Source organism: Schistocerca nitens, unplaced genomic scaffold (genome assembly GCF_023898315.1).
Source record: "Schistocerca nitens isolate TAMUIC-IGC-003100 unplaced genomic scaffold, iqSchNite1.1 HiC_scaffold_16, whole genome shotgun sequence".
Taxonomy (NCBI): Eukaryota; Metazoa; Arthropoda; class Insecta; order Orthoptera; family Acrididae; genus Schistocerca; species Schistocerca nitens.
The window spans coordinates 1-15,597 of record NW_026045570.1 but is presented as its reverse complement, the minus strand read 5'-3'; the positions used below and the strand labels follow the sequence as shown (position 1 = coordinate 15,597).

Sequence of the window (15,597 nt, the reverse complement as noted above, 5' to 3'; positions counted from 1 at the left end):
AATTTTATAGAATATGGTGATAGGCAAAAGTTTTCGTGTACTGCTGCACGGAGAAACAAAAATTGGAGGAGCTGGGATTTGAACCCAGGACTTTCTGCATGCGAAGCAGACACTCTACCACTGAGTTACACCCCCGCCAGAGCAACTACATCTGGGACGAGTCTCTCGTGGATCCTACTGTCATTATTTCTTAGGTTTGAACGGTACAGTAAGTGTTCGAGGAACCTATTCATGACAAGACCTCAGCAGCGTCGACTCCGTGGCGCAACGGTAGCGCGTCTGACTCCAGATCAGAAGGTTGCGTGTTCAAATCACGTCGGGGTCACAGTGAAATTTTCGTTTACGAAAGCCATAGGCGAGTATGTCAGTTTAATCAGATACCAAACGATTACAGAGAACGGACGAACAGAACTTGCTTGAAAAAAGCTACTAGTGCAATTTTCGCGTTCTGACATTAAAGTGTAGGCGCCGACTCACACTTTCTCCAGGCGCGAACTGTCTAGTATTTTTGATATTTATATCGTTTAACGCTAATATATAACTGAGAGATAATGATTACGCAATATTTTGCTCGATTAGACGTCTTTAGCCAGGCAGAGTATAATATTTTTCCTTAAGTTATGGGAATAGAAAGATCGTGAAAGGGGGTATAGCTCAGTCGTAGAGCATTCGACTGCAGATCGAGAGGTCCCCGGTTCAATCCCGGGTGCCCCCTTCATTTTTCAGTATCTCGAAAAAACAAATGACGGTTGTCGCGGTGAGTTGCAAATAACATGTTTCAGATGCACTCCGCACGCCATACCGAAGGCTTTGGAGCAACATTTCAATGGGGGGATCGCAGCCCAGGCTCTTGCAGGTCATCGTCCTCCCGCCATGCGGTCGAACTGTACGAAATCCACTTGCTTGGGGGAAGAATCTTGTACACTGAATTTTATAGAATATGGTGATAGGCAAAAGTTTTCGTGTACTGCTGCACGGAGAAACAAAAATTGGAGGAGCTGGGATTTGAACCCAGGACTTTCTGCATGCGAAGCAGACACTCTACCACTGAGTTACACCCCCGCCAGAGCAACTACATCTGGGACGAGTCTCTCGTGGATCCTACTGTCATTATTTCTTAGGTTTGAACGGTACAGTAAGTGTTCGAGGAACCTATTCATGACAAGACCTCAGCAGCGTCGACTCCGTGGCGCAACGGTAGCGCGTCTGACTCCAGATCAGAAGGTTGCGTGTTCAAATCACGTCGGGGTCACAGTGAAATTTTCGTTTACGAAAGCCATAGGCGAGTATGTCAGTTTAATCAGATACCAAACGATTACAGAGAACGGACGAACAGAACTTGCTTGAAAAAAGCTACTAGTGCAATTTTCGCGTTCTGACATTAAAGTGTAGGCGCCGACTCACACTTTCTCCAGGCGCGAACTGTCTAGTATTTTTGATATTTATATCGTTTAACGCTAATATATAACTGAGAGATAATGATTACGCAATATTTTGCTCGATTAGACGTCTTTAGCCAGGCAGAGTATAATATTTTTCCTTAAGTTATGGGAATAGAAAGATCGTGAAAGGGGGTATAGCTCAGTCGTAGAGCATTCGACTGCAGATCGAGAGGTCCCCGGTTCAATCCCGGGTGCCCCCTTCATTTTTCAGTATCTCGAAAAAACAAATGACGGTTGTCGCGGTGAGTTGCAAATAACATGTTTCAGATGCACTCCGCACGCCATACCGAAGGCTTTGGAGCAACATTTCAATGGGGGGATCGCAGCCCAGGCTCTTGCAGGTCATCGTCCTCCCGCCATGCGGTCGAACTGTACGAAATCCACTTGCTTGGGGGAAGAATCTTGTACACTGAATTTTATAGAATATGGTGATAGGCAAAAGTTTTCGTGTACTGCTGCACGGAGAAACAAAAATTGGAGGAGCTGGGATTTGAACCCAGGACTTTCTGCATGCGAAGCAGACACTCTACCACTGAGTTACACCCCCGCCAGAGCAACTACATCTGGGACGAGTCTCTCGTGGATCCTACTGTCATTATTTCTTAGGTTTGAACGGTACAGTAAGTGTTCGAGGAACCTATTCATGACAAGACCTCAGCAGCGTCGACTCCGTGGCGCAACGGTAGCGCGTCTGACTCCAGATCAGAAGGTTGCGTGTTCAAATCACGTCGGGGTCAGAGTGAAATTTTCGTTTACGAAAGCCATAGGCGAGTATGTCAGTTTAATCAGATACCAAACGATTACAGAGAACGGACGAACAGAACTTGCTTGAAAAAAGCTACTAGTGCAATTTTCGCGTTCTGACATTAAAGTGTAGGCGCCGACTCACACTTTCTCCAGGCGCGAACTGTCTAGTATTTTTGATATTTATATCGTTTAACGCTAATATATAACTGAGAGATAATGATTACGCAATATTTTGCTCGATTAGACGTCTTTAGCCAGGCAGAGTATAATATTTTTCCTTAAGTTATGGGAATAGAAAGATCGTGAAAGGGGGTATAGCTCAGTCGTAGAGCATTCGACTGCAGATCGAGAGGTCCCCGGTTCAATCCCGGGTGCCCCCTTCATTTTTCAGTATCTCGAAAAAACAAATGACGGTTGTCGCGGTGAGTTGCAAATAACATGTTTCAGATGCACTCCGCACGCCATACCGAAGGCTTTGGAGCAACATTTCAATGGGGGGATCGCAGCCCAGGCTCTTGCAGGTCATCGTCCTCCCGCCATGCGGTCGAACTGTACGAAATCCACTTGCTTGGGGGAAGAATCTTGTACACTGAATTTTATAGAATATGGTGATAGGCAAAAGTTTTCGTGTACTGCTGCACGGAGAAACAAAAATTGGAGGAGCTGGGATTTGAACCCAGGACTTTCTGCATGCGAAGCAGACACTCTACCACTGAGTTACACCCCCGCCAGAGCAACTACATCTGGGACGAGTCTCTCGTGGATCCTACTGTCATTATTTCTTAGGTTTGAACGGTACAGTAAGTGTTCGAGGAACCTATTCATGACAAGACCTCAGCAGCGTCGACTCCGTGGCGCAACGGTAGCGCGTCTGACTCCAGATCAGAAGGTTGCGTGTTCAAATCACGTCGGGGTCACAGTGAAATTTTCGTTTACGAAAGCCATAGGCGAGTATGTCAGTTTAATCAGATACCAAACGATTACAGAGAACGGACGAACAGAACTTGCTTGAAAAAAGCTACTAGTGCAATTTTCGCGTTCTGACATTAAAGTGTAGGCGCCGACTCACACTTTCTCCAGGCGCGAACTGTCTAGTATTTTTGATATTTATATCGTTTAACGCTAATATATAACTGAGAGATAATGATTACGCAATATTTTGCTCGATTAGACGTCTTTAGCCAGGCAGAGTATAATATTTTTCCTTAAGTTATGGGAATAGAAAGATCGTGAAAGGGGGTATAGCTCAGTCGTAGAGCATTCGACTGCAGATCGAGAGGTCCCCGGTTCAATCCCGGGTGCCCCCTTCATTTTTCAGTATCTCGAAAAAACAAATGACGGTTGTCGCGGTGAGTTGCAAATAACATGTTTCAGATGCACTCCGCACGCCATACCGAAGGCTTTGGAGCAACATTTCAATGGGGGGATCGCAGCCCAGGCTCTTGCAGGTCATCGTCCTCCCGCCATGCGGTCGAACTGTACGAAATCCACTTGCTTGGGGGAAGAATCTTGTACACTGAATTTTATAGAATATGGTGATAGGCAAAAGTTTTCGTGTACTGCTGCACGGAGAAACAAAAATTGGAGGAGCTGGGATTTGAACCCAGGACTTTCTGCATGCGAAGCAGACACTCTACCACTGAGTTACACCCCCGCCAGAGCAACTACATCTGGGACGAGTCTCTCGTGGATCCTACTGTCATTATTTCTTAGGTTTGAACGGTACAGTAAGTGTTCGAGGAACCTATTCATGACAAGACCTCAGCAGCGTCGACTCCGTGGCGCAACGGTAGCGCGTCTGACTCCAGATCAGAAGGTTGCGTGTTCAAATCACGTCGGGGTCACAGTGAAATTTTCGTTTACGAAAGCCATAGGCGAGTATGTCAGTTTAATCAGATACCAAACGATTACAGAGAACGGACGAACAGAACTTGCTTGAAAAAAGCTACTAGTGCAATTTTCGCGTTCTGACATTAAAGTGTAGGCGCCGACTCACACTTTCTCCAGGCGCGAACTGTCTAGTATTTTTGATATTTATATCGTTTAACGCTAATATATAACTGAGAGATAATGATTACGCAATATTTTGCTCGATTAGACGTCTTTAGCCAGGCAGAGTATAATATTTTTCCTTAAGTTATGGGAATAGAAAGATCGTGAAAGGGGGTATAGCTCAGTCGTAGAGCATTCGACTGCAGATCGAGAGGTCCCCGGTTCAATCCCGGGTGCCCCCTTCATTTTTCAGTATCTCGAAAAAACAAATGACGGTTGTCGCGGTGAGTTGCAAATAACATGTTTCAGATGCACTCCGCACGCCATACCGAAGGCTTTGGAGCAACATTTCAATGGGGGGATCGCAGCCCAGGCTCTTGCAGGTCATCGTCCTCCCGCCATGCGGTCGAACTGTACGAAATCCACTTGCTTGGGGGAAGAATCTTGTACACTGAATTTTATAGAATATGGTGATAGGCAAAAGTTTTCGTGTACTGCTGCACGGAGAAACAAAAATTGGAGGAGCTGGGATTTGAACCCAGGACTTTCTGCATGCGAAGCAGACACTCTACCACTGAGTTACACCCCCGCCAGAGCAACTACATCTGGGACGAGTCTCTCGTGGATCCTACTGTCATTATTTCTTAGGTTTGAACGGTACAGTAAGTGTTCGAGGAACCTATTCATGACAAGACCTCAGCAGCGTCGACTCCGTGGCGCAACGGTAGCGCGTCTGACTCCAGATCAGAAGGTTGCGTGTTCAAATCACGTCGGGGTCAGAGTGAAATTTTCGTTTACGAAAGCCATAGGCGAGTATGTCAGTTTAATCAGATACCAAACGATTACAGAGAACGGACGAACAGAACTTGCTTGAAAAAAGCTACTAGTGCAATTTTCGCGTTCTGACATTAAAGTGTAGGCGCCGACTCACACTTTCTCCAGGCGCGAACTGTCTAGTATTTTTGATATTTATATCGTTTAACGCTAATATATAACTGAGAGATAATGATTACGCAATATTTTGCTCGATTAGACGTCTTTAGCCAGGCAGAGTATAATATTTTTCCTTAAGTTATGGGAATAGAAAGATCGTGAAAGGGGGTATAGCTCAGTCGTAGAGCATTCGACTGCAGATCGAGAGGTCCCCGGTTCAATCCCGGGTGCCCCCTTCATTTTTCAGTATCTCGAAAAAACAAATGACGGTTGTCGCGGTGAGTTGCAAATAACATGTTTCAGATGCACTCCGCACGCCATACCGAAGGCTTTGGAGCAACATTTCAATGGGGGGATCGCAGCCCAGGCTCTTGCAGGTCATCGTCCTCCCGCCATGCGGTCGAACTGTACGAAATCCACTTGCTTGGGGGAAGAATCTTGTACACTGAATTTTATAGAATATGGTGATAGGCAAAAGTTTTCGTGTACTGCTGCACGGAGAAACAAAAATTGGAGGAGCTGGGATTTGAACCCAGGACTTTCTGCATGCGAAGCAGACACTCTACCACTGAGTTACACCCCCGCCAGAGCAACTACATCTGGGACGAGTCTCTCGTGGATCCTACTGTCATTATTTCTTAGGTTTGAACGGTACAGTAAGTGTTCGAGGAACCTATTCATGACAAGACCTCAGCAGCGTCGACTCCGTGGCGCAACGGTAGCGCGTCTGACTCCAGATCAGAAGGTTGCGTGTTCAAATCACGTCGGGGTCACAGTGAAATTTTCGTTTACGAAAGCCATAGGCGAGTATGTCAGTTTAATCAGATACCAAACGATTACAGAGAACGGACGAACAGAACTTGCTTGAAAAAAGCTACTAGTGCAATTTTCGCGTTCTGACATTAAAGTGTAGGCGCCGACTCACACTTTCTCCAGGCGCGAACTGTCTAGTATTTTTGATATTTATATCGTTTAACGCTAATATATAACTGAGAGATAATGATTACGCAATATTTTGCTCGATTAGACGTCTTTAGCCAGGCAGAGTATAATATTTTTCCTTAAGTTATGGGAATAGAAAGATCGTGAAAGGGGGTATAGCTCAGTCGTAGAGCATTCGACTGCAGATCGAGAGGTCCCCGGTTCAATCCCGGGTGCCCCCTTCATTTTTCAGTATCTCGAAAAAACAAATGACGGTTGTCGCGGTGAGTTGCAAATAACATGTTTCAGATGCACTCCGCACGCCATACCGAAGGCTTTGGAGCAACATTTCAATGGGGGGATCGCAGCCCAGGCTCTTGCAGGTCATCGTCCTCCCGCCATGCGGTCGAACTGTACGAAATCCACTTGCTTGGGGGAAGAATCTTGTACACTGAATTTTATAGAATATGGTGATAGGCAAAAGTTTTCGTGTACTGCTGCACGGAGAAACAAAAATTGGAGGAGCTGGGATTTGAACCCAGGACTTTCTGCATGCGAAGCAGACACTCTACCACTGAGTTACACCCCCGCCAGAGCAACTACATCTGGGACGAGTCTCTCGTGGATCCTACTGTCATTATTTCTTAGGTTTGAACGGTACAGTAAGTGTTCGAGGAACCTATTCATGACAAGACCTCAGCAGCGTCGACTCCGTGGCGCAACGGTAGCGCGTCTGACTCCAGATCAGAAGGTTGCGTGTTCAAATCACGTCGGGGTCACAGTGAAATTTTCGTTTACGAAAGCCATAGGCGAGTATGTCAGTTTAATCAGATACCAAACGATTACAGAGAACGGACGAACAGAACTTGCTTGAAAAAAGCTACTAGTGCAATTTTCGCGTTCTGACATTAAAGTGTAGGCGCCGACTCACACTTTCTCCAGGCGCGAACTGTCTAGTATTTTTGATATTTATATCGTTTAACGCTAATATATAACTGAGAGATAATGATTACGCAATATTTTGCTCGATTAGACGTCTTTAGCCAGGCAGAGTATAATATTTTTCCTTAAGTTATGGGAATAGAAAGATCGTGAAAGGGGGTATAGCTCAGTCGTAGAGCATTCGACTGCAGATCGAGAGGTCCCCGGTTCAATCCCGGGTGCCCCCTTCATTTTTCAGTATCTCGAAAAAACAAATGACGGTTGTCGCGGTGAGTTGCAAATAACATGTTTCAGATGCACTCCGCACGCCATACCGAAGGCTTTGGAGCAACATTTCAATGGGGGGAACGCAGCCCAGGCTCTTGCAGGTCATCGTCCTCCCGCCATGCGGTCGAACTGTACGAAATCCACTTGCTTGGGGGAAGAATCTTGTACACTGAATTTTATAGAATATGGTGATAGGCAAAAGTTTTCGTGTACTGCTGCACGGAGAAACAAAAATTGGAGGAGCTGGGATTTGAACCCAGGACTTTCTGCATGCGAAGCAGACACTCTACCACTGAGTTACACCCCCGCCAGAGCAACTACATCTGGGACGAGTCTCTCGTGGATCCTACTGTCATTATTTCTTAGGTTTGAACGGTACAGTAAGTGTTCGAGGAACCTATTCATGACAAGACCTCAGCAGCGTCGACTCCGTGGCGCAACGGTAGCGCGTCTGACTCCAGATCAGAAGGTTGCGTGTTCAAATCACGTCGGGGTCACAGTGAAATTTTCGTTTACGAAAGCCATAGGCGAGTATGTCAGTTTAATCAGATACCAAACGATTACAGAGAACGGACGAACAGAACTTGCTTGAAAAAAGCTACTAGTGCAATTTTCGCGTTCTGACATTAAAGTGTAGGCGCCGACTCACACTTTCTCCAGGCGCGAACTGTCTAGTATTTTTGATATTTATATCGTTTAACGCTAATATATAACTGAGAGATAATGATTACGCAATATTTTGCTCGATTAGACGTCTTTAGCCAGGCAGAGTATAATATTTTTCCTTAAGTTATGGGAATAGAAAGATCGTGAAAGGGGGTATAGCTCAGTCGTAGAGCATTCGACTGCAGATCGAGAGGTCCCCGGTTCAATCCCGGGTGCCCCCTTCATTTTTCAGTATCTCGAAAAAACAAATGACGGTTGTCGCGGTGAGTTGCAAATAACATGTTTCAGATGCACTCCGCACGCCATACCGAAGGCTTTGGAGCAACATTTCAATGGGGGGATCGCAGCCCAGGCTCTTGCAGGTCATCGTCCTCCCGCCATGCGGTCGAACTGTACGAAATCCACTTGCTTGGGGGAAGAATCTTGTACACTGAATTTTATAGAATATGGTGATAGGCAAAAGTTTTCGTGTACTGCTGCACGGAGAAACAAAAATTGGAGGAGCTGGGATTTGAACCCAGGACTTTCTGCATGCGAAGCAGACACTCTACCACTGAGTTACACCCCCGCCAGAGCAACTACATCTGGGACGAGTCTCTCGTGGATCCTACTGTCATTATTTCTTAGGTTTGAACGGTACAGTAAGTGTTCGAGGAACCTATTCATGACAAGACCTCAGCAGCGTCGACTCCGTGGCGCAACGGTAGCGCGTCTGACTCCAGATCAGAAGGTTGCGTGTTCAAATCACGTCGGGGTCACAGTGAAATTTTCGTTTACGAAAGCCATAGGCGAGTATGTCAGTTTAATCAGATACCAAACGATTACAGAGAACGGACGAACAGAACTTGCTTGAAAAAAGCTACTAGTGCAATTTTCGCGTTCTGACATTAAAGTGTAGGCGCCGACTCACACTTTCTCCAGGCGCGAACTGTCTAGTATTTTTGATATTTATATCGTTTAACGCTAATATATAACTGAGAGATAATGATTACGCAATATTTTGCTCGATTAGACGTCTTTAGCCAGGCAGAGTATAATATTTTTCCTTAAGTTATGGGAATAGAAAGATCGTGAAAGGGGGTATAGCTCAGTCGTAGAGCATTCGACTGCAGATCGAGAGGTCCCCGGTTCAATCCCGGGTGCCCCCTTCATTTTTCAGTATCTCGAAAAAACAAATGACGGTTGTCGCGGTGAGTTGCAAATAACATGTTTCAGATGCACTCCGCACGCCATACCGAAGGCTTTGGAGCAACATTTCAATGGGGGGATCGCAGCCCAGGCTCTTGCAGGTCATCGTCCTCCCGCCATGCGGTCGAACTGTACGAAATCCACTTGCTTGGGGGAAGAATCTTGTACACTGAATTTTATAGAATATGGTGATAGGCAAAAGTTTTCGTGTACTGCTGCACGGAGAAACAAAAATTGGAGGAGCTGGGATTTGAACCCAGGACTTTCTGCATGCGAAGCAGACACTCTACCACTGAGTTACACCCCCGCCAGAGCAACTACATCTGGGACGAGTCTCTCGTGGATCCTACTGTCATTATTTCTTAGGTTTGAACGGTACAGTAAGTGTTCGAGGAACCTATTCATGACAAGACCTCAGCAGCGTCGACTCCGTGGCGCAACGGTAGCGCGTCTGACTCCAGATCAGAAGGTTGCGTGTTCAAATCACGTCGGGGTCACAGTGAAATTTTCGTTTACGAAAGCCATAGGCGAGTATGTCAGTTTAATCAGATACCAAACGATTACAGAGAACGGACGAACAGAACTTGCTTGAAAAAAGCTACTAGTGCAATTTTCGCGTTCTGACATTAAAGTGTAGGCGCCGACTCACACTTTCTCCAGGCGCGAACTGTCTAGTATTTTTGATATTTATATCGTTTAACGCTAATATATAACTGAGAGATAATGATTACGCAATATTTTGCTCGATTAGACGTCTTTAGCCAGGCAGAGTATAATATTTTTCCTTAAGTTATGGGAATAGAAAGATCGTGAAAGGGGGTATAGCTCAGTCGTAGAGCATTCGACTGCAGATCGAGAGGTCCCCGGTTCAATCCCGGGTGCCCCCTTCATTTTTCAGTATCTCGAAAAAACAAATGACGGTTGTCGCGGTGAGTTGCAAATAACATGTTTCAGATGCACTCCGCACGCCATACCGAAGGCTTTGGAGCAACATTTCAATGGGGGGATCGCAGCCCAGGCTCTTGCAGGTCATCGTCCTCCCGCCATGCGGTCGAACTGTACGAAATCCACTTGCTTGGGGGAAGAATCTTGTACACTGAATTTTATAGAATATGGTGATAGGCAAAAGTTTTCGTGTACTGCTGCACGGAGAAACAAAAATTGGAGGAGCTGGGATTTGAACCCAGGACTTTCTGCATGCGAAGCAGACACTCTACCACTGAGTTACACCCCCGCCAGAGCAACTACATCTGGGACGAGTCTCTCGTGGATCCTACTGTCATTATTTCTTAGGTTTGAACGGTACAGTAAGTGTTCGAGGAACCTATTCATGACAAGACCTCAGCAGCGTCGACTCCGTGGCGCAACGGTAGCGCGTCTGACTCCAGATCAGAAGGTTGCGTGTTCAAATCACGTCGGGGTCACAGTGAAATTTTCGTTTACGAAAGCCATAGGCGAGTATGTCAGTTTAATCAGATACCAAACGATTACAGAGAACGGACGAACAGAACTTGCTTGAAAAAAGCTACTAGTGCAATTTTCGCGTTCTGACATTAAAGTGTAGGCGCCGACTCACACTTTCTCCAGGCGCGAACTGTCTAGTATTTTTGATATTTATATCGTTTAACGCTAATATATAACTGAGAGATAATGATTACGCAATATTTTGCTCGATTAGACGTCTTTAGCCAGGCAGAGTATAATATTTTTCCTTAAGTTATGGGAATAGAAAGATCGTGAAAGGGGGTATAGCTCAGTCGTAGAGCATTCGACTGCAGATCGAGAGGTCCCCGGTTCAATCCCGGGTGCCCCCTTCATTTTTCAGTATCTCGAAAAAACAAATGACGGTTGTCGCGGTGAGTTGCAAATAACATGTTTCAGATGCACTCCGCACGCCATACCGAAGGCTTTGGAGCAACATTTCAATGGGGGGATCGCAGCCCAGGCTCTTGCAGGTCATCGTCCTCCCGCCATGCGGTCGAACTGTACGAAATCCACTTGCTTGGGGGAAGAATCTTGTACACTGAATTTTATAGAATATGGTGATAGGCAAAAGTTTTCGTGTACTGCTGCACGGAGAAACAAAAATTGGAGGAGCTGGGATTTGAACCCAGGACTTTCTGCATGCGAAGCAGACACTCTACCACTGAGTTACACCCCCGCCAGAGCAACTACATCTGGGACGAGTCTCTCGTGGATCCTACTGTCATTATTTCTTAGGTTTGAACGGTACAGTAAGTGTTCGAGGAACCTATTCATGACAAGACCTCAGCAGCGTCGACTCCGTGGCGCAACGGTAGCGCGTCTGACTCCAGATCAGAAGGTTGCGTGTTCAAATCACGTCGGGGTCACAGTGAAATTTTCGTTTACGAAAGCCATAGGCGAGTATGTCAGTTTAATCAGATACCAAACGATTACAGAGAACGGACGAACAGAACTTGCTTGAAAAAAGCTACTAGTGCAATTTTCGCGTTCTGACATTAAAGTGTAGGCGCCGACTCACACTTTCTCCAGGCGCGAACTGTCTAGTATTTTTGATATTTATATCGTTTAACGCTAATATATAACTGAGAGATAATGATTACGCAATATTTTGCTCGATTAGACGTCTTTAGCCAGGCAGAGTATAATATTTTTCCTTAAGTTATGGGAATAGAAAGATCGTGAAAGGGGGTATAGCTCAGTCGTAGAGCATTCGACTGCAGATCGAGAGGTCCCCGGTTCAATCCCGGGTGCCCCCTTCATTTTTCAGTATCTCGAAAAAACAAATGACGGTTGTCGCGGTGAGTTGCAAATAACATGTTTCAGATGCACTCCGCACGCCATACCGAAGGCTTTGGAGCAACATTTCAATGGGGGGATCGCAGCCCAGGCTCTTGCAGGTCATCGTCCTCCCGCCATGCGGTCGAACTGTACGAAATCCACTTGCTTGGGGGAAGAATCTTGTACACTGAATTTTATAGAATATGGTGATAGGCAAAAGTTTTCGTGTACTGCTGCACGGAGAAACAAAAATTGGAGGAGCTGGGATTTGAACCCAGGACTTTCTGCATGCGAAGCAGACACTCTACCACTGAGTTACACCCCCGCCAGAGCAACTACATCTGGGACGAGTCTCTCGTGGATCCTACTGTCATTATTTCTTAGGTTTGAACGGTACAGTAAGTGTTCGAGGAACCTATTCATGACAAGACCTCAGCAGCGTCGACTCCGTGGCGCAACGGTAGCGCGTCTGACTCCAGATCAGAAGGTTGCGTGTTCAAATCACGTCGGGGTCACAGTGAAATTTTCGTTTACGAAAGCCATAGGCGAGTATGTCAGTTTAATCAGATACCAAACGATTACAGAGAACGGACGAACAGAACTTGCTTGAAAAAAGCTACTAGTGCAATTTTCGCGTTCTGACATTAAAGTGTAGGCGCCGACTCACACTTTCTCCAGGCGCGAACTGTCTAGTATTTTTGATATTTATATCGTTTAACGCTAATATATAACTGAGAGATAATGATTACGCAATATTTTGCTCGATTAGACGTCTTTAGCCAGGCAGAGTATAATATTTTTCCTTAAGTTATGGGAATAGAAAGATCGTGAAAGGGGGTATAGCTCAGTCGTAGAGCATTCGACTGCAGATCGAGAGGTCCCCGGTTCAATCCCGGGTGCCCCCTTCATTTTTCAGTATCTCGAAAAAACAAATGACGGTTGTCGCGGTGAGTTGCAAATAACATGTTTCAGATGCACTCCGCACGCCATACCGAAGGCTTTGGAGCAACATTTCAATGGGGGGATCGCAGCCCAGGCTCTTGCAGGTCATCGTCCTCCCGCCATGCGGTCGAACTGTACGAAATCCACTTGCTTGGGGGAAGAATCTTGTACACTGAATTTTATAGAATATGGTGATAGGCAAAAGTTTTCGTGTACTGCTGCACGGAGAAACAAAAATTGGAGGAGCTGGGATTTGAACCCAGGACTTTCTGCATGCGAAGCAGACACTCTACCACTGAGTTACACCCCCGCCAGAGCAACTACATCTGGGACGAGTCTCTCGTGGATCCTACTGTCATTATTTCTTAGGTTTGAACGGTACAGTAAGTGTTCGAGGAACCTATTCATGACAAGACCTCAGCAGCGTCGACTCCGTGGCGCAACGGTAGCGCGTCTGACTCCAGATCAGAAGGTTGCGTGTTCAAATCACGTCGGGGTCACAGTGAAATTTTCGTTTACGAAAGCCATAGGCGAGTATGTCAGTTTAATCAGATACCAAACGATTACAGAGAACGGACGAACAGAACTTGCTTGAAAAAAGCTACTAGTGCAATTTTCGCGTTCTGACATTAAAGTGTAGGCGCCGACTCACACTTTCTCCAGGCGCGAACTGTCTAGTATTTTTGATATTTATATCGTTTAACGCTAATATATAACTGAGAGATAATGATTACGCAATATTTTGCTCGATTAGACGTCTTTAGCCAGGCAGAGTATAATATTTTTCCTTAAGTTATGGGAATAGAAAGATCGTGAAAGGGGGTATAGCTCAGTCGTAGAGCATTCGACTGCAGATCGAGAGGTCCCCGGTTCAATCCCGGGTGCCCCCTTCATTTTTCAGTATCTCGAAAAAACAAATGACGGTTGTCGCGGTGAGTTGCAAATAACATGTTTCAGATGCACTCCGCACGCCATACCGAAGGCTTTGGAGCAACATTTCAATGGGGGGATCGCAGCCCAGGCTCTTGCAGGTCATCGTCCTCCCGCCATGCGGTCGAACTGTACGAAATCCACTTGCTTGGGGGAAGAATCTTGTACACTGAATTTTATAGAATATGGTGATAGGCAAAAGTTTTCGTGTACTGCTGCACGGAGAAACAAAAATTGGAGGAGCTGGGATTTGAACCCAGGACTTTCTGCATGCGAAGCAGACACTCTACCACTGAGTTACACCCCCGCCAGAGCAACTACATCTGGGACGAGTCTCTCGTGGATCCTACTGTCATTATTTCTTAGGTTTGAACGGTACAGTAAGTGTTCGAGGAACCTATTCATGACAAGACCTCAGCAGCGTCGACTCCGTGGCGCAACGGTAGCGCGTCTGACTCCAGATCAGAAGGTTGCGTGTTCAAATCACGTCGGGGTCACAGTGAAATTTTCGTTTACGAAAGCCATAGGCGAGTATGTCAGTTTAATCAGATACCAAACGATTACAGAGAACGGACGAACAGAACTTGCTTGAAAAAAGCTACTAGTGCAATTTTCGCGTTCTGACATTAAAGTGTAGGCGCCGACTCACACTTTCTCCAGGCGCGAACTGTCTAGTATTTTTGATATTTATATCGTTTAACGCTAATATATAACTGAGAGATAATGATTACGCAATATTTTGCTCGATTAGACGTCTTTAGCCAGGCAGAGTATAATATTTTTCCTTAAGTTATGGGAATAGAAAGATCGTGAAAGGGGGTATAGCTCAGTCGTAGAGCATTCGACTGCAGATCGAGAGGTCCCCGGTTCAATCCCGGGTGCCCCCTTCATTTTTCAGTATCTCGAAAAAACAAATGACGGTTGTCGCGGTGAGTTGCAAATAACATGTTTCAGATGCACTCCGCACGCCATACCGAAGGCTTTGGAGCAACATTTCAATGGGGGGATCGCAGCCCAGGCTCTTGCAGGTCATCGTCCTCCCGCCATGCGGTCGAACTGTACGAAATCCACTTGCTTGGGGGAAGAATCTTGTACACTGAATTTTATAGAATATGGTGATAGGCAAAAGTTTTCGTGTACTGCTGCACGGAGAAACAAAAATTGGAGGAGCTGGGATTTGAACCCAGGACTTTCTGCATGCGAAGCAGACACTCTACCACTGAGTTACACCCCCGCCAGAGCAACTACATCTGGGACGAGTCTCTCGTGGATCCTACTGTCATTATTTCTTAGGTTTGAACGGTACAGTAAGTGTTCGAGGAACCTATTCATGACAAGACCTCAGCAGCGTCGACTCCGTGGCGCAACGGTAGCGCGTCTGACTCCAGATCAGAAGGTTGCGTGTTCAAATCACGTCGGGGTCACAGTGAAATTTTCGTTTACGAAAGCCATAGGCGAGTATGTCAGTTTAATCAGATACCAAACGATTACAGAGAACGGACGAACAGAACTTGCTTGAAAAAAGCTACTAGTGCAATTTTCGCGTTCTGACATTAAAGTGTAGGCGCCGACTCACACTTTCTCCAGGCGCGAACTGTCTAGTATTTTTGATATTTATATCGTTTAACGCTAATATATAACTGAGAGATAATGATTACGCAATATTTTGCTCGATTAGACGTCTTTAGCCAGGCAGAGTATAATATTTTTCCTTAAGTTATGGGAATAGAAAGATCGTGAAAGGGGGTATAGCTCAGTCGTAGAGCATTCGACTGCAGATCGAGAGGTCCCCGGTTCAATCCCGGGTGCCCCCTTCATTTTTCAGTATCTCGAAAAAACAAATGACGGTTGTCGCGGTGAGTTG

General features: G+C 45.9%; 51 non-coding genes across 51 annotated transcripts; 34 read left to right on the top strand and 17 right to left on the bottom strand.

Annotated features, from left to right (window-relative positions):
* Window positions 1-63: 63 nt before the first annotated feature.
* Trnaa-cgc (transfer RNA alanine (anticodon CGC)) lies at window positions 64-135 on the bottom strand. The gene has a single exon. It is a non-coding gene; the product is annotated as a tRNA-Ala (tRNA).
* A 118-nt stretch (window positions 136-253) lies between these two features.
* Trnaw-cca (transfer RNA tryptophan (anticodon CCA)) lies at window positions 254-325 on the top strand. Its single transcript has one exon. It is a non-coding gene; the product is annotated as a tRNA-Trp (tRNA).
* Window positions 326-643: 318 nt separating this feature from the next.
* On the top strand, window positions 644-715 carry Trnac-gca (transfer RNA cysteine (anticodon GCA)). The gene has a single exon. It is a non-coding gene; the product is annotated as a tRNA-Cys (tRNA).
* Window positions 716-990: 275 nt separating this feature from the next.
* Window positions 991-1,062, bottom strand: Trnaa-cgc (transfer RNA alanine (anticodon CGC)). The gene has a single exon. It is a non-coding gene; the product is annotated as a tRNA-Ala (tRNA).
* Window positions 1,063-1,180: 118 nt separating this feature from the next.
* On the top strand, window positions 1,181-1,252 carry Trnaw-cca (transfer RNA tryptophan (anticodon CCA)). Its single transcript has one exon. It is a non-coding gene; the product is annotated as a tRNA-Trp (tRNA).
* A 318-nt stretch (window positions 1,253-1,570) lies between these two features.
* Window positions 1,571-1,642, top strand: Trnac-gca (transfer RNA cysteine (anticodon GCA)). Its single transcript has one exon. It is a non-coding gene; the product is annotated as a tRNA-Cys (tRNA).
* Window positions 1,643-1,917: 275 nt separating this feature from the next.
* Trnaa-cgc (transfer RNA alanine (anticodon CGC)) lies at window positions 1,918-1,989 on the bottom strand. The gene has a single exon. It is a non-coding gene; the product is annotated as a tRNA-Ala (tRNA).
* Window positions 1,990-2,107: 118 nt separating this feature from the next.
* Window positions 2,108-2,179, top strand: Trnaw-cca (transfer RNA tryptophan (anticodon CCA)). Its single transcript has one exon. It is a non-coding gene; the product is annotated as a tRNA-Trp (tRNA).
* Window positions 2,180-2,497: 318 nt separating this feature from the next.
* Trnac-gca (transfer RNA cysteine (anticodon GCA)) lies at window positions 2,498-2,569 on the top strand. The gene has a single exon. It is a non-coding gene; the product is annotated as a tRNA-Cys (tRNA).
* A 275-nt stretch (window positions 2,570-2,844) lies between these two features.
* On the bottom strand, window positions 2,845-2,916 carry Trnaa-cgc (transfer RNA alanine (anticodon CGC)). Its single transcript has one exon. It is a non-coding gene; the product is annotated as a tRNA-Ala (tRNA).
* Window positions 2,917-3,034: 118 nt separating this feature from the next.
* Trnaw-cca (transfer RNA tryptophan (anticodon CCA)) lies at window positions 3,035-3,106 on the top strand. The gene has a single exon. It is a non-coding gene; the product is annotated as a tRNA-Trp (tRNA).
* A 318-nt stretch (window positions 3,107-3,424) lies between these two features.
* Window positions 3,425-3,496, top strand: Trnac-gca (transfer RNA cysteine (anticodon GCA)). The gene has a single exon. It is a non-coding gene; the product is annotated as a tRNA-Cys (tRNA).
* A 275-nt stretch (window positions 3,497-3,771) lies between these two features.
* Trnaa-cgc (transfer RNA alanine (anticodon CGC)) lies at window positions 3,772-3,843 on the bottom strand. Its single transcript has one exon. It is a non-coding gene; the product is annotated as a tRNA-Ala (tRNA).
* Window positions 3,844-3,961: 118 nt separating this feature from the next.
* Trnaw-cca (transfer RNA tryptophan (anticodon CCA)) lies at window positions 3,962-4,033 on the top strand. The gene has a single exon. It is a non-coding gene; the product is annotated as a tRNA-Trp (tRNA).
* Window positions 4,034-4,351: 318 nt separating this feature from the next.
* Window positions 4,352-4,423, top strand: Trnac-gca (transfer RNA cysteine (anticodon GCA)). The gene has a single exon. It is a non-coding gene; the product is annotated as a tRNA-Cys (tRNA).
* A 275-nt stretch (window positions 4,424-4,698) lies between these two features.
* Trnaa-cgc (transfer RNA alanine (anticodon CGC)) lies at window positions 4,699-4,770 on the bottom strand. Its single transcript has one exon. It is a non-coding gene; the product is annotated as a tRNA-Ala (tRNA).
* Window positions 4,771-4,888: 118 nt separating this feature from the next.
* Window positions 4,889-4,960, top strand: Trnaw-cca (transfer RNA tryptophan (anticodon CCA)). The gene has a single exon. It is a non-coding gene; the product is annotated as a tRNA-Trp (tRNA).
* A 318-nt stretch (window positions 4,961-5,278) lies between these two features.
* Trnac-gca (transfer RNA cysteine (anticodon GCA)) lies at window positions 5,279-5,350 on the top strand. Its single transcript has one exon. It is a non-coding gene; the product is annotated as a tRNA-Cys (tRNA).
* A 275-nt stretch (window positions 5,351-5,625) lies between these two features.
* Window positions 5,626-5,697, bottom strand: Trnaa-cgc (transfer RNA alanine (anticodon CGC)). Its single transcript has one exon. It is a non-coding gene; the product is annotated as a tRNA-Ala (tRNA).
* Window positions 5,698-5,815: 118 nt separating this feature from the next.
* Window positions 5,816-5,887, top strand: Trnaw-cca (transfer RNA tryptophan (anticodon CCA)). The gene has a single exon. It is a non-coding gene; the product is annotated as a tRNA-Trp (tRNA).
* Window positions 5,888-6,205: 318 nt separating this feature from the next.
* Window positions 6,206-6,277, top strand: Trnac-gca (transfer RNA cysteine (anticodon GCA)). Its single transcript has one exon. It is a non-coding gene; the product is annotated as a tRNA-Cys (tRNA).
* Window positions 6,278-6,552: 275 nt separating this feature from the next.
* Trnaa-cgc (transfer RNA alanine (anticodon CGC)) lies at window positions 6,553-6,624 on the bottom strand. Its single transcript has one exon. It is a non-coding gene; the product is annotated as a tRNA-Ala (tRNA).
* Window positions 6,625-6,742: 118 nt separating this feature from the next.
* Trnaw-cca (transfer RNA tryptophan (anticodon CCA)) lies at window positions 6,743-6,814 on the top strand. The gene has a single exon. It is a non-coding gene; the product is annotated as a tRNA-Trp (tRNA).
* A 318-nt stretch (window positions 6,815-7,132) lies between these two features.
* On the top strand, window positions 7,133-7,204 carry Trnac-gca (transfer RNA cysteine (anticodon GCA)). The gene has a single exon. It is a non-coding gene; the product is annotated as a tRNA-Cys (tRNA).
* Window positions 7,205-7,479: 275 nt separating this feature from the next.
* Trnaa-cgc (transfer RNA alanine (anticodon CGC)) lies at window positions 7,480-7,551 on the bottom strand. The gene has a single exon. It is a non-coding gene; the product is annotated as a tRNA-Ala (tRNA).
* Window positions 7,552-7,669: 118 nt separating this feature from the next.
* Trnaw-cca (transfer RNA tryptophan (anticodon CCA)) lies at window positions 7,670-7,741 on the top strand. The gene has a single exon. It is a non-coding gene; the product is annotated as a tRNA-Trp (tRNA).
* Window positions 7,742-8,059: 318 nt separating this feature from the next.
* Trnac-gca (transfer RNA cysteine (anticodon GCA)) lies at window positions 8,060-8,131 on the top strand. Its single transcript has one exon. It is a non-coding gene; the product is annotated as a tRNA-Cys (tRNA).
* A 275-nt stretch (window positions 8,132-8,406) lies between these two features.
* Trnaa-cgc (transfer RNA alanine (anticodon CGC)) lies at window positions 8,407-8,478 on the bottom strand. Its single transcript has one exon. It is a non-coding gene; the product is annotated as a tRNA-Ala (tRNA).
* A 118-nt stretch (window positions 8,479-8,596) lies between these two features.
* Trnaw-cca (transfer RNA tryptophan (anticodon CCA)) lies at window positions 8,597-8,668 on the top strand. Its single transcript has one exon. It is a non-coding gene; the product is annotated as a tRNA-Trp (tRNA).
* A 318-nt stretch (window positions 8,669-8,986) lies between these two features.
* Trnac-gca (transfer RNA cysteine (anticodon GCA)) lies at window positions 8,987-9,058 on the top strand. Its single transcript has one exon. It is a non-coding gene; the product is annotated as a tRNA-Cys (tRNA).
* A 275-nt stretch (window positions 9,059-9,333) lies between these two features.
* Trnaa-cgc (transfer RNA alanine (anticodon CGC)) lies at window positions 9,334-9,405 on the bottom strand. The gene has a single exon. It is a non-coding gene; the product is annotated as a tRNA-Ala (tRNA).
* A 118-nt stretch (window positions 9,406-9,523) lies between these two features.
* On the top strand, window positions 9,524-9,595 carry Trnaw-cca (transfer RNA tryptophan (anticodon CCA)). Its single transcript has one exon. It is a non-coding gene; the product is annotated as a tRNA-Trp (tRNA).
* A 318-nt stretch (window positions 9,596-9,913) lies between these two features.
* Window positions 9,914-9,985, top strand: Trnac-gca (transfer RNA cysteine (anticodon GCA)). Its single transcript has one exon. It is a non-coding gene; the product is annotated as a tRNA-Cys (tRNA).
* Window positions 9,986-10,260: 275 nt separating this feature from the next.
* On the bottom strand, window positions 10,261-10,332 carry Trnaa-cgc (transfer RNA alanine (anticodon CGC)). The gene has a single exon. It is a non-coding gene; the product is annotated as a tRNA-Ala (tRNA).
* A 118-nt stretch (window positions 10,333-10,450) lies between these two features.
* On the top strand, window positions 10,451-10,522 carry Trnaw-cca (transfer RNA tryptophan (anticodon CCA)). The gene has a single exon. It is a non-coding gene; the product is annotated as a tRNA-Trp (tRNA).
* Window positions 10,523-10,840: 318 nt separating this feature from the next.
* On the top strand, window positions 10,841-10,912 carry Trnac-gca (transfer RNA cysteine (anticodon GCA)). Its single transcript has one exon. It is a non-coding gene; the product is annotated as a tRNA-Cys (tRNA).
* A 275-nt stretch (window positions 10,913-11,187) lies between these two features.
* On the bottom strand, window positions 11,188-11,259 carry Trnaa-cgc (transfer RNA alanine (anticodon CGC)). Its single transcript has one exon. It is a non-coding gene; the product is annotated as a tRNA-Ala (tRNA).
* A 118-nt stretch (window positions 11,260-11,377) lies between these two features.
* Window positions 11,378-11,449, top strand: Trnaw-cca (transfer RNA tryptophan (anticodon CCA)). The gene has a single exon. It is a non-coding gene; the product is annotated as a tRNA-Trp (tRNA).
* Window positions 11,450-11,767: 318 nt separating this feature from the next.
* Trnac-gca (transfer RNA cysteine (anticodon GCA)) lies at window positions 11,768-11,839 on the top strand. Its single transcript has one exon. It is a non-coding gene; the product is annotated as a tRNA-Cys (tRNA).
* Window positions 11,840-12,114: 275 nt separating this feature from the next.
* Window positions 12,115-12,186, bottom strand: Trnaa-cgc (transfer RNA alanine (anticodon CGC)). The gene has a single exon. It is a non-coding gene; the product is annotated as a tRNA-Ala (tRNA).
* A 118-nt stretch (window positions 12,187-12,304) lies between these two features.
* On the top strand, window positions 12,305-12,376 carry Trnaw-cca (transfer RNA tryptophan (anticodon CCA)). The gene has a single exon. It is a non-coding gene; the product is annotated as a tRNA-Trp (tRNA).
* Window positions 12,377-12,694: 318 nt separating this feature from the next.
* Window positions 12,695-12,766, top strand: Trnac-gca (transfer RNA cysteine (anticodon GCA)). Its single transcript has one exon. It is a non-coding gene; the product is annotated as a tRNA-Cys (tRNA).
* Window positions 12,767-13,041: 275 nt separating this feature from the next.
* Window positions 13,042-13,113, bottom strand: Trnaa-cgc (transfer RNA alanine (anticodon CGC)). The gene has a single exon. It is a non-coding gene; the product is annotated as a tRNA-Ala (tRNA).
* A 118-nt stretch (window positions 13,114-13,231) lies between these two features.
* On the top strand, window positions 13,232-13,303 carry Trnaw-cca (transfer RNA tryptophan (anticodon CCA)). The gene has a single exon. It is a non-coding gene; the product is annotated as a tRNA-Trp (tRNA).
* A 318-nt stretch (window positions 13,304-13,621) lies between these two features.
* Window positions 13,622-13,693, top strand: Trnac-gca (transfer RNA cysteine (anticodon GCA)). The gene has a single exon. It is a non-coding gene; the product is annotated as a tRNA-Cys (tRNA).
* A 275-nt stretch (window positions 13,694-13,968) lies between these two features.
* Trnaa-cgc (transfer RNA alanine (anticodon CGC)) lies at window positions 13,969-14,040 on the bottom strand. The gene has a single exon. It is a non-coding gene; the product is annotated as a tRNA-Ala (tRNA).
* Window positions 14,041-14,158: 118 nt separating this feature from the next.
* On the top strand, window positions 14,159-14,230 carry Trnaw-cca (transfer RNA tryptophan (anticodon CCA)). Its single transcript has one exon. It is a non-coding gene; the product is annotated as a tRNA-Trp (tRNA).
* A 318-nt stretch (window positions 14,231-14,548) lies between these two features.
* On the top strand, window positions 14,549-14,620 carry Trnac-gca (transfer RNA cysteine (anticodon GCA)). The gene has a single exon. It is a non-coding gene; the product is annotated as a tRNA-Cys (tRNA).
* Window positions 14,621-14,895: 275 nt separating this feature from the next.
* On the bottom strand, window positions 14,896-14,967 carry Trnaa-cgc (transfer RNA alanine (anticodon CGC)). The gene has a single exon. It is a non-coding gene; the product is annotated as a tRNA-Ala (tRNA).
* Window positions 14,968-15,085: 118 nt separating this feature from the next.
* On the top strand, window positions 15,086-15,157 carry Trnaw-cca (transfer RNA tryptophan (anticodon CCA)). The gene has a single exon. It is a non-coding gene; the product is annotated as a tRNA-Trp (tRNA).
* Window positions 15,158-15,475: 318 nt separating this feature from the next.
* Trnac-gca (transfer RNA cysteine (anticodon GCA)) lies at window positions 15,476-15,547 on the top strand. The gene has a single exon. It is a non-coding gene; the product is annotated as a tRNA-Cys (tRNA).
* Window positions 15,548-15,597: the final 50 nt, after the last annotated feature.